The sequence below is a fragment of the Adiantum capillus-veneris genome, chromosome 20, assembly GCF_014529385.1.
Source record: "Adiantum capillus-veneris isolate H3 chromosome 20, ASM1452938v2, whole genome shotgun sequence".
Lineage (NCBI taxonomy): Eukaryota > Viridiplantae > Streptophyta > Polypodiopsida > Polypodiales > Pteridaceae > Adiantum > Adiantum capillus-veneris.
This window is the reverse complement of record NC_140950.1, coordinates 116699054-116706919: the sequence shown is the minus strand read 5'-3', so window position 1 is coordinate 116706919 and position 7866 is coordinate 116699054.

The following is a 7866-nucleotide window of genomic DNA, read 5'->3' as shown; positions in this document are numbered from 1 at the left end:
ATGGTAATCCCAGTGTGATTAGGATAAGCTTAATCGGGGAGACAAAGCAAGTGGTGGCCCGATGTTGTTGACCCTTGCTTTGTTTTGGGAGGTTATTAAAAGATGAGAATCTCTAGGTGGGCCTTTGTGACCATCACCTAAAGAGAGGAAATTTACAAAGTGGGATTTTTTACAACGGCTTGGTGAAAAGTGAAGAAATGATGAGAATACCCTATAATTTACTAAAGATAGCATCATGGTTGCGCGTTGCCGGCAACTGGTGTGTTGCCGGTGCGTCGGTGTAGAGTGTACTTCTTTTTGGGGTCGGCCGGGGCATGCCTTTGGCACATTTTCCTTTTTTGTTGTTGGTGGCGCATGATTTAGGAACCTTCCTTCTTTTGTTGATGATGTAGTCATAGACCTTTGTTTTTGTTTTTGTATTTGTGGTGAGGTGCGTATGTGCGTGTGTACGTGTTGGTGCATGAGGGCGGATGTGTGTGTATATATGTATATGTGTGCATATTGGCGTGCGGTGGGAATGTCTTATATGCAATATATATTTATTTATTTCTATATATTTTTTCGGTTTCGAGTAGTGCAGACGACGTAGAAAAATGGGGGGGTGAGGATGGTGAAAAAAAAGGTGTGTGTGTGTGTGGTATGTACGCGTGAGCGTGTGGGTGGGTGGGTGTGTGTGCGCACGCGCAGCTTGCGGTGTTGTGTGTGTGTGTAGGTGCGCGCGGTTGCGGCAGTGGCGGGTGTGCAGCTGGCGGTGCTGTAGAGCCGGACAGAGCGCGAGAGCAGGTGAGAGTGGGGAGAGGGGGGGAGATGGTGAGGGGGGGGGGGGGGGATGAGGATAGGGTTGGGGTGTTGTAGAACCGTGCGCAACAGGAGGCGAGGAGCGCAAGGGCCGGGGGCCGGGGTAGTGGACAGCGGAGGGAAAGGGGGGGGGGGGGGGGGGGGTCTTAGTCAATGAGAGGAGGAGAGAGAGTAGATAGGGGGGGTGGTTCCCACCAAGGGAGGGAAGGAGAGAGAGTGAGGGGGTTGGGAGGAGATAGGGTAGAGAGAGAGGATATGATGGGTTAGAGGGGAAAGAGAAGAGAGGGTGAGAGAGATTGAGGGAGGGTGAGGTGATGGTTAGAGGGGAGAGGATATGATGGGTTAGAGGGGAGAGAGAAGAGAGGGTGAGAGAGATTGAGGGAGGGTGAGGTGATGGTTGCCCTAAGGCCCGCCGTGGTTATTTCCAAGAGAGAGGGGGGGGGGGGGGGGAAAGAGGGGGGCTAGGTGTAGATGGGGGGGGGGGGGAGGACGAGCGGAGGTGGGGGTACGGCCCGCTCTGGTTGGAGGGTGGAGAGAGAGAGAGAGAGAGAGAGAATATTTGGGAGAGAGAGGGAGGATACTATCATTGGCGGCCCGCCGGGCTGAAGTGTGGCAGAGATACCAACGGTGCCTACCGGCCGGATGATACAGCATGTGTGTAGGAGTGGGAATATAGGCGGGGCCGAGCAGTGAGAGAGGGAGATCGTCTTGTGGTGATATTGGAGGGGTGTGGCCAACTTGGCGGCGCCCCACTGGTAGTTAACTTTGGGAAAGGGGTATGGTAAGTGGCAAGGGCCTTTTCTTTGTTTTTTTTTTCTCGGTAACAAAATCCCTCCCTTCCTTAGGGTGTGGTTCTCACGGGCATGGTTAGCCCTCCCATCTGGCTAGAGGCATTCATGCTTCTAGCCCTGCCTCTGCATCTTTAGTTGTGGAGTTAGAGGGTTCTCCCTCTTCTAGAATGTCTCGCATAAATTTTGGATCAAACCTAAGAAAATACCTTTTCAGTCTCCATCCATTGACCCTAGTCTTGTGAATTCTTCCATCTGCTTCCATCAGCTTATAGATGCTGTTGTCATAGCGTTTCTTGATGATGAATGGCCCTTCCCATCTGGGTTGAAATTTCTTTTCCTTCCTGGTGTCAAATCTAATGTTGTATCTCAGCACTAACATACCCTTTTCCAGTCCCTTTTCTTTAAGCCCTTGATTGAAAGTGAGCCGCCGTCGTTCTGCCTGCACTGCATAGTGATTGATTGCTTCTTCCCTATCTAGTTGGAGTCTTTCTAGATCCAAGATGTGGTTTCGGAGATTTACAATCGGACGATGTATCTGGCTATCCAAAACTCGTAAGCTGGCTATCTGTACCTCAATGGGTAGAATTGCCTCCTTACGATAAACTAGATGGAAAGGGGTGAAACCTAGTGATGTTCGAAACGTTGTTCTGTAGGCCCAAAGAGCTGCCATGAGATGTTTATCCCAGTCCCCTGTGTGATTGTTCACCTACTTTGTGATGGTTTTGCAGATCATTCTGTTTACCTTCTCCACCAGACCATTGCACTGTGGATAGTATGGTGTGGAATGTCGGCGTGTGATGCCTAACTTCTTCATCAGTTCTCCCACCAAATCACCTTTGAATCCTGGTCCTCTATCTGATATTATCTCAAGAGGAGTGCCAAGATGGCAACAGATATGCTCGACAATGAACTTTGCCACCTCTTGGGCTATAATGCGGGTGGTTTCCGTTGCTTCTGCCCATCGAGTCATGTATTCTACACCCACTATGATGTATAGTTTACCTGATTGGGCCCTTGGTAAAGGACCGATTGCATCTATTTCCCATTTCTCAAAGGACCATATGAGATGATAGAATTTTGTGGCTCATAGGTTAACGTGCGATCACTGGCCACTTGACAAGCCTTGCATGTTTTACGCCAATGGTGTACATCCCTATTCAAACTAGGCCAAAAGTATCCTGTTTGTAGAATCTTCCTACTGGTGATATCCAGAGCAAAATGACCGCCGCAGACGCCATCATGGCAACTTGAAATTACCTCTGTGATCTCACTGGAGGTTGGCACCCACCTGAGAATTTGATCCTTGCCCTTACAATACAAGTGGTTGTTTACAAGAAGGTACCTAGTAGCCTTCCTTACCAGCCACTGTTTTTGGCCTTTGATATACCCTTCCAGACATTCTCTTGTATCTAAGAAGCTGACGATATCAGGCATAGCATCACTACCTTGAAAGAGGGGTAGCTTCAGTTTGATTGCTCCTACGGGGACGTCTTGTATTCGTTCTTTGGCTAGAGCATCTGCCTCCTGATTTTCTGCTCTAGGGACATGAAATAGTTTCACTGCTTCAAACGTTTTTAGAAGGTCCTTAACTTGGCGTAGTTGACCAAGTAAAACCTGATTCTTACAATCCCAGGTGCCATTTATCTGTCTTATCAAAAGCAAAGCATCGCCAAACACATTTAGGTGTTGAATTCCTTGTGAAATACATTTTTCCAACCCAAGTATTAGGGCTGCATACTCTGCTCCATTGTTGGAGTGGGAGTGTAATAACTGCCCAATGGAGAATACTCTTTCTTGCCGTTCATTGAAAATGACTATGCCCGTTGCAGACTGATCCATTGTTCTTTTGTATGCTCCGTCAAAGAAAAGAGAGTGAGCTCTTTCTAGCCTAGGACTCTCTATCATTGGTGTTTCTTCCTCTGCTTCGGTGTTGACCTTAAGCCTCTTCTCATATTGGCGATGAGTGAGAATTCCCGCTAAACTAGCCCTGGTGGATTTTTCTACTTGCATGGTGTAGTCAAACTCTTGTAATCTAATCAACCACTTTGAGATCCTAAATGAGACATCCATGTGTCACATTACATATGGGAAAACCTCTTCCATTGTCAGGATTACAAAGGGTCTAGGCAGGAGATAGGAACGGAACTTGGTGGTAGCAAACATTAGTGCCAGAACCATGTGTTCTACTTCGGTAAATCCCTTTTCTGACGAAGTCATGATATGACTAGAGAAGTAAATAGGACGCATGAAAGAAGTTTTGGGGTCCTTTTGCATTAGCGCGGCTCCTAGTGTATCGCTTCCCACACTAGGGTTCACATAAAATGGCTCGTCCCACTTAGGAGGTGAAATAGTGGGAAGCTTAGCTAGGATTTGCTTTACCTCAGTAAACTGCTGCTCATTCTTTTCACTCCATGAGAAGACATCCCTTTGGGTGAGTTGTTGTAGGGGAAGGACCACTTGAAATAGCAAGTGAATGAACCTGCTTAAGTATCTTACCTTCTGAAGGAAAGAAATCAGCTGCTTAGCAGTGGTGGGTGACGACAAAGATACTAGGGCTTGAATTTTGATAGGGTCAGCCTTGATCCTTTTTGCTGAAATTTCATGACCAAGGAGAGTGACTTTGCTTTCACCAATGTGACGCTTATCCACGTTGAGCTGGCCACCCAAGGTTTGCAGCCTAGTTAATCCATCATAGACTTTGCTTAAATGAAGGGCTCGTGAACTATAGATGCAAAAATCATCTATGAAAACCCGTATTGATGTTCCAAAGTAGGGTTGGAAAACAAAAGTCACATAGCGTTGAAATGTGGTCGGGGTGTTAGTGAGGCCAAATGGCATCACTCTGTAGGCAAAACATCCCCAAGGGGTGATGAAAGTTGTCTTCTTCTGATCTTCCTCTGCAATGCTAATCTGGAAGTATCCTGAGTAGCCATCGCATACTGTGTATCACTCATGACCTGCCACTTCATTGAGTATTTTATCCTAGAATGGGAGGGGAAAGTGATCCCTCTTCGTGGATGCATTGAGAGGTTTATAATCCACACAGACTCTCCACTTACCATTTTTTTTTGGTGTGACTTAGTACTGGGGAGACCCATTCTGAGTCTTCGACGGGGTAGATGAAACTTGCTTGTAGCAAACTTTTCACTTCTTTAAGCAATGCCTCTTGTTGGATTACTCCCAGTCTTCTGAGCTTTTGTACTACGGGTTTACTGCCTTCCTTGAGTTTTATGTGGTGTTGCACTACTGTAATTCATGTGATCTTATCATAGCCATCAATGAACAAAGTAGTGAAGTTACCTAACATGGAGACATACTCCTTCCTTTCTTCATTGGTTAACTCATTTGAGAGCATTTTTTGTAACTTACCTGCATCCTCCAAGGACTGCATACCTAATGATCCCTCTTGGTTTGTCAAGGTTGTTTCAGATTGTGTCAATCTGTTTGGGTCTTTAAGAATGACCCCCATCACTTTGATGCTATTGTCACTTTTGTCGGTGGTGGTCATCTCTTCTCCTAAGGTAGACGAGTAGTCGTTGGTGGACTCATCTTCTGAAGCCTCCAAGATCATGTTGCGCTGCTTTTCAGTCCTCATGTCGTAGAATATGGACTTCCCTTTAGCGTCCTTCATTTGAATCATCCCGGTGCTCCAGTCTTGTTTAGCTTCCATAGCCATAAGCCAGGGCCTCCCAAGAATGATGGGTAGCCCTCTCCTTTGTGTGGCATGACAAAGATGTCTACCTCTACTTCTGTATTGAATGCTTTTACTTTGACCGCATTTACAATGCCCACGCATTTCACTCTTACATTTTTTGCCATCTTGGCTCCGCAAGGTGCCGGCCTACTTACCTCTAGACCTAGATGGTGCATCATCTTTTCACTCATGACGCATATTTGCGCGCCACCATCTATGTAGACGTTTGAGATTCGTTGCCCCTTGATGTGAGCTTCCATGGTTGGTAGGATGTCGTCGAGATCTCTCCTAGAGATAGCCCCAGCTATCCTGGGCCTTGATTTCCTGGTACTTACCATTTTTGTCCATTGCCTCCTCATTCTGGGTGCTAGGTGGAGTAATTGGGGCCAAGTTATCTTCGGGCCATGCATTAACACATCCTGAACTAAGTCATAGGGTTTTGCATACTCACCTAGTGAGAAGTCCACGATGTCTATCTTCCGTCGTGGTTTAGCTGCTTGCTTGCTAGACTCGGCCTTCCCCTTCATCTTCTCCTCTCTTTAAGATGCTTCTTCGTTCATGGCACGCTTCACTCCCATAGCATCCACTTCTTCTACCTTCGCTTTCCCTTTGTGCTTCTCTTGAGCTGATTCTTCTACCTTCACCTTACCTTTAGCCTCCAAGCTAATAACACTCACCGCTTGGTTCACAGAAGGTGGTGGGGGTAGTGGAGGAATGAGAGGTTGGAATGGTGGTTGCTGTTGTACAGGTGGTCGAAGGATTTGGACCGGTGGGATCAGTTCTGGTTGCCTCGATGGTGGTGGTCTTGCTCTTGGCGGAGATATTTGATTCTGTCTCCCCCCTCTGTTGAAATTTTGCCTCCTTGGGTGTGGACAGTAGTACATTCCATGGCCATCTTCCTCGTAGTTGTAACAGTGGTACTCTTCGTTCTGCCTTCATTGTCCTCTTCCTTGTTCTGGATTCCTGCCAGGTGCATGCCCTTGCTACACCAGATGCACAGATAAACTCTCTAGTTGGGTGGTGATGCGACTCAGCAGGTCTTGCTTCTCTTCTGATGCCTCCTGTGGTTGGACTCTATGATTGGTTGTTACAGTCACTGGGGTTGGTCGGGCCGAGCTTGTTTCCTCTGACTCATTTACTCTTGCTTGCATGTGCATCTTCTTGTCTTTAAGGCGGGCTACTTCGACTGCCAACTCATATGTTGCAGGAAACCTTCCCTTCACCTTCTCTCTAAGCGGCGACCATAGACCAGCAATGAAACGGTCCTTCTTTAGGGAATTAGGCACTCCTTCGCCTTCCTCCAGTGAGGCAACCCATCTCTCCCATAAGTTCACAAATTTGGACTCGTAGGTGGCATACTCCAACAGACCTCCCTGCTTTAATTCTGTCAGTAGTAGCTGCCATAGCTTCTCCGAGGTTGTGCCTCCACCAAACCTCTTTACAAAAGCAGCCCTTAACACATCCCATGAATTCTTGGTAGCGTGGGGCAATGCATTATACCAGGACTTGGCCTCTACTTTCATCAGTAGAGGAAAAATTCTAAGTCGTGAAGCGTCGTCATCTTTGTTGGAGACGACACAAGCAATGTCGAAATCATCCAAAAAGTTGGTGGTGAGATCCTCTCCTTTCTTTCCACTGAACGTGGGGAAAGAAACACTTGCCATGGTGATGACTCGGGAAATTACAAACCCTTTTTTTCTCTTTTTTTTTTACATTAACAACAGTAGCGGCTCATAGTGGCTTTTTACAGGGGTGGGTGGATAGGTTAAAACAGGATAAAGATAGAAACATTAAAGGAATGATGGTAATCCAATATGGGGAGAATGATAGGGTTCGGGGAATTGCGGATTTCTCCTAGTACCGCCGCACCGAATAGGTATACAATCTTCTGTTGGTAGAAGACATTCCTATCTACATAGATATTCACATGCATATGCTGCAGGAATCTGAACGGGAATGCCGTCGACCGGTTTTCCATCATGCACAGAGAGTGGAATACTTACTTATACTCTTACCGTTCCATTGTTGATGAGTCGGCACATCCACAAGAGGTCATCGCCTTTCATGGGCTCCACCTTTCCTTCGTTGCTCAGCACGTACGGGGTGATGGCGACGCGTCTGACCAATCCCAGCCTCTTTGCTAATAGCAATTGCAGGTAATTTCCGTAGTCGGCGTGTTGCATGAATTCTACTCCATTCAGTTGCAACTCGTCCCCAGCGCACTGGGTTTCACCCGTGGTAGAAAGCTTCTTCACGATAAGTTGTATAGGGAGAGGAGGAAGATCCTCCACTCGCTTTCCAAAACAGTGAGAGCAGTAACCGAACCACTCTTCTCTAGGACATGGGAATCTTCTTACCACTTCTTCTTCCGGATTGTCAAAGTGGATTGGTAGCACTCACATGCGTCGTGCAAATTGGTAGGCGACCTTCTGCCGCTTAGCTTCGGATGACTTCCTCTTTGGCAAGCTGGGTACAACTCGGCTTTCTGAGCTTGAAGCACTTGCTTGGTCAGATGCCCCTCCCTTCAGAATCATGTGTTTCTAGATTGGCTTATCTTCTTCTTAACTTTGGCTCAAGCAGCCC